Source organism: Enhydra lutris, unplaced genomic scaffold, assembly GCF_002288905.1.
Source record: "Enhydra lutris kenyoni isolate GAN:26980312 unplaced genomic scaffold, ASM228890v2 scaffoldscaffold4, whole genome shotgun sequence".
Classification (NCBI taxonomy): Eukaryota; Metazoa; Chordata; class Mammalia; order Carnivora; family Mustelidae; genus Enhydra; species Enhydra lutris.
In genome coordinates, this window is record NW_019154088.1 from 1,978,164 (window position 1) to 1,982,995 (window position 4,832).

The following is a 4,832-nucleotide window of genomic DNA, read 5'->3' on the forward strand; positions in this document are numbered from 1 at the left end:
AGAACTGATTCAATTCACTATAGCACCAAGAACCATAAGATACCTGGGAATAAACATAACCAAAGAGGTAAAGGATCTGTATTCGAGGAACTATAGAACACTCATGAAAGAAATTGAAGAAGACACAAAAAGATGGAAGACAATTCCATGCTCTTGGATCGGAAGAGTAAACATTGTTAAAATGTCTATACTGCCTAGAGCAATCTATACTTTTAATGCCATTCCGATCAAAATTCCACTGGTATTTTTCAAAGAGCTGAAGCAAATAATCCAAAAATTTGTATGGAATCAGAAGAGACCCCCAAATCACTAAGGAATGTTGAAAAAGAAAAATAAAACTGGGGGCATCACGTTACCTGATTTCAAGCTTTATTACAAAGCTGTGATCATGTATGAAATGAAAAAATATATATTTTATGTCTCCTTAGTTACATGACCACTCAAAAATATGTAGGGAAAAAATCCATGCATCAGTGAAAAACACGAGAAAGAAGTTAGAGATATAGGAGAAAAAATCAAGAGAGCTTAGATATACAAATATTAAAAATACATCCAGTTTCAAGTAGCATTGCCTTATTCACAGTCTCTTGAAATAAATTTTTATTTTTTTCACATTATAAGCTATCAGAAGGTAGACCTTTGCTGACATCTAGAACTTTTACATTGGATAATTTTTCTATCCATTCATAATATCATCTGTAACATGTAGATGCCCAAAGCTCATGGTTGCTGCATCTTTGGGCATCACATTAATATTGAATGCAGGGATAAGAGAGCCAGAAAAAGAGACTTCTCCATATTAATTTTTCCATTTTAATCTGGTAAAGAAAACCTTCCACAAGAGGCATTGTTCTATATTTCATCAAAACAGCTACATGCCTCTCTTACACCAATTCATGGCCAAGACACATAGATTATCATATTTCATCCCAGGGCTAAGATAAGAACCTACCTTCTTCCAAAATTCAGAAATGTCCATTAAATGTCTAATCAGATAGGTGTTCTCTTAGCACAAACTGTACGGAAAAGGCTTTGGGATAGACAGCCAATACATACACAACAACCAATGACAGACGATGTTTCAAAAACAATTCAAGATCAATAGTACCAAATTTGGAGAACAAGTAATTAAGACAAAGACTGAAAACTGATTATTAGATATGATATTTTTACATGTAGACTATTGTGTGCTGAATCCCTGGTGAGATCTTTAAAAGGATTTTCTGACATGCAATTTAGCTTGTTTTGGCTTGTTCAATAAATGGAATGTATAAGATTAATAAATTTACCTGTGAAGGGTTTGAGAGAGAAAGAAAACTAAGAAGGCTGCCCTCCATCTCATCCCTAACAGATTTGATTTTTGAAGGAGAGATTCTATGTGTAACCCATCAAGGGAATTGAAAAGTTGAGATGAAAGTAAAAAGCTGATGCATCTAAAACCTTGAGGAGAGCCAGAGTATTTTTGGAAGTGCTGGCCTTGAAGAGCCCAGAGGATTGGTTAGAAGAATATATTCTCAAATCCTAGAACTCTTGATACACTCCTGGTTCTGCCACCGCATCTTTCTGAGGCTCAGTTTCATTTATGAAATGGTGATAATAAAACTAAACCTATCTTATGAAGTCATTAGGAGGCTTGAAAGTAATAATGGATCTAAAACAATGCCTTAAATATTGAAGACACTCAACTCTGTTATCTGGGATCATTAGACTTGATTATTAAGTATTAATCATAACTATATTTACTAATCTTTACTCTGAGATATACAATATTTTAGTTGAGTTTGTCATGAAGTAATCTGTTTACTAAAAGTGGTCATGAACCAAACATAATAATAATCATGTCATGAACTGAGTGTTATAGTTACTGAGCCTGGGGGTGCCTGGGTGGCTGAATTGGTTAAGCATATGACTCTTTGGTTTCATCTCAGGTCATGATCTCATGAGTCATGAGATCGAGCCCTAAGTCAGGCTCCAGGCTCAGAAGGAGAAGTGAGTCTGTTTGAATATTCTATCCTTCCACTCTCCTTCTCACTTGTTCTTCTCTCTCAAATAAATAAATAAATCTTCAAAAAAATTTACTGAGCCTGTGCACCTGAGTTCCATTTAAATTTAAAAAGCCCAATGTAGGGAGTGATGGGATATGTTTGAGTACTTTTGTCATGGTGATCTCTAATTGCAGTGAAAAGGAAAAAACTAAGGGGCTAATAAAAGTTCAGGTAAGAGAATATAAAATTAGTGTGGAAATATTAATAAGGATGTGATGGAAGAGATAATAATCATAAGAGAACACATTTAGAGAAAAGGTCAGAAAAATGATCCAGAATCTTTGAAAAAATTAAAATGAGTTTTAACTATGGGATTAAAATTAAAGGAATTAATTAAAATTAAAGGAATACCTCTTGCTCCATTTGCAAAATTTAGTGTCACATTTTTTTCTCTCAAATACCCCCTCTATATAATGAATTTGTTGCTACCTTATTTTTTCCAAATCTTCCTTTTTCCTCTCTCAGTCAATAATATCTAACTTAATTAACAAAGCAGGAAATCTACGTTGCTGACAGTTATACTTACTCTTTTTCATTTTTATCCCCAGGTCACTTGAAAATCAGCTTTCCTGTCCCAGTCAATGGGTGGATAAAATGACTCTGTAGTTGTGTTACTGGCCCTTTCTTGCCTTGGGAGAAAAAACTTTTTCTTGTCTTGATATGTTCTCTGTCGCGGCTGGCGCGACAACACGACCAGGGTCAAGAGGGTAAGAGGATGGTGAGACGAAGATGAGACGTAAAGAGATGGGGACAGGAGGGACACATTGGATGATGTCCAAGCAGTGCCAATTTTATTCAAGGCAGCAAGGCATTATATAGCTAACAGAAACAACTACAAAAAAGTATCCTTTTTTAACTGATTATGAAAGAGTTTGCAAAATGTACAGAAAACCCTTCAAGCTTTCCCATTATCTATTTTCCAAGCACCAATAGCAGACCCTCTGGAGCCAGATGTACTAACTTCAAGGCTACTCAAGACATAGTTTATGTAAGCACAGCACAATCTTACAATGGTGTAGTTTATAGCCCGTGCAAGGACAGCACAATCCCACAATGATTCAATGAGCAGGCCTGTTTTGCCCATTCCAGATAAGCACATGCAGGCAACCACGTTGGCGAGTCTTAGGATCCATAGCTCAGACCCTTTCTCAAGCGCTGCTCAACTTTCCACTCACGGGTTTATTAACCCTTGGGCTTCCAGGAGGCGCGAGTAAGGGCCTGGTTTGGTCTCTTGACTCTAGCACAGTCCACGGCTGCCTACAGTTCTCTGCTCTACTTAGCATTCATGTTGGAAAACATTTTTGTTCTGTTTTTGGTAATCTTTGATTCTCACCTACATCCTGCTAAGTACTTCCTTCCTGGTCAACCTGTCCCTCATTGATGTGGGTGTTTCTTCTATCATAGTCCTCAAGACAATCAAAGACCTTTTAAATGAATGCAAAGTAATTTCTTTCCAAAGCTGTATGACACAGATATGCTTCATCTATACAATGGGAAGAGTGGAGATGGTGTTACTCATAGCCATGGCATTTGACAGGTACACAGCAATCTGTAAGCCTCTTCATTATCTAAACATCATGAATCCTAAAATATGTTTCATTTGTAATCACTGGATGGGTAACATGAGTGATTCATGCTATGTCTCAATTTGCTTTCATTATAAACTTGCCTTTTGTGGTCCTAATGAAATAGACAGTGTTTACTGTGACTTTCCTAGGATCATAAATCTTGTAAGAACCAATGAAGCCAAGTTTATTATTGCTGCCAACTGTGGCTTCAAGAGCATGGATACCTTCTTGCTGCTAATCTTGCCCTACGTCTTCATTTTGGTCACCATCTAGAAATGTGCTTCAGGCTATGGTGGTTCTATTTTTCACTCCATGCATGCTTCTTTATGTATGGCCTTTCCCCACATCATCAAGTGACAAATACCTGTTCATTATTGACTTTTCTATCACCCCTGTCTTGAATCCAGCCATCTATGCATTAAGGAACAAAGACATTAAAGCAGCAATAAAACGATTGTGCAAAGAGAATCTTACTCCAGAATTTGTTGACCACATATGTTTTTGGAGCTTTACAACTAAACATCCAACTGCATGGTGGCCCATCTCAACTTAGGCCCCACCGATTTAACACATCCTGAACAAAGGCATCATCTGCCATCCTAAGCTTGCTATATGAAGTCTAAAAATAACCTGTAAATTTGTTGTAATGAATCGCAAACATCACTATATTGAATTGTTATGTATATATAGGTTCAATGGCTTTAAAAGAAAACCCAGAGATAAAATCAAGAGGCAAGGAATTTATTTAGAAGGGACTGCTAGATGACACTGGTTCAAAAGTGAGGACATAAGCCAGAGAAAAGAAGGAAGGTAATAGAAGATGTATTAACTAGTATTAAGTAGCACCCTCCTACTGTGGACATTGGGGCACAATCCTAATTGTGGCCCCCTAAGTGACTGTATATACTCTATCACATTAGGTGATTTCACCTGAAAGGCTATGAAGCTGTGTATTTCTGTGTTGGGGTAGCTCTAAGGCATTAACACCATAGCAGTTCCAGGCTATCCCACAAGCGGGTTGAGCAGTTCTGATATCTAAAGAAAAGTCCTCAGGCAGAAAAATTTCTGCAGCTTATGGTATAAGAGAGTCTACATTCTTGGGATACACGTGTGGCATCAAAAGCATCAGAGACACTCCACATCTTCCTTCTCATGCTTAGAGGCATTCATGTTCCGAGTAAGTTTACTCCATCACTGATCCTTCAAACATAGGACTGTT

General features: G+C 37.2%; 1 pseudogene; it reads left to right on the forward strand.

The window, feature by feature from the left end:
- Positions 1-3,330: 3,330 nt before the first annotated feature.
- On the forward strand, positions 3,331-4,166 carry LOC111159439 (annotated as a pseudogene).
- The last annotated feature ends 666 nt before the right edge of the window (positions 4,167-4,832 follow it).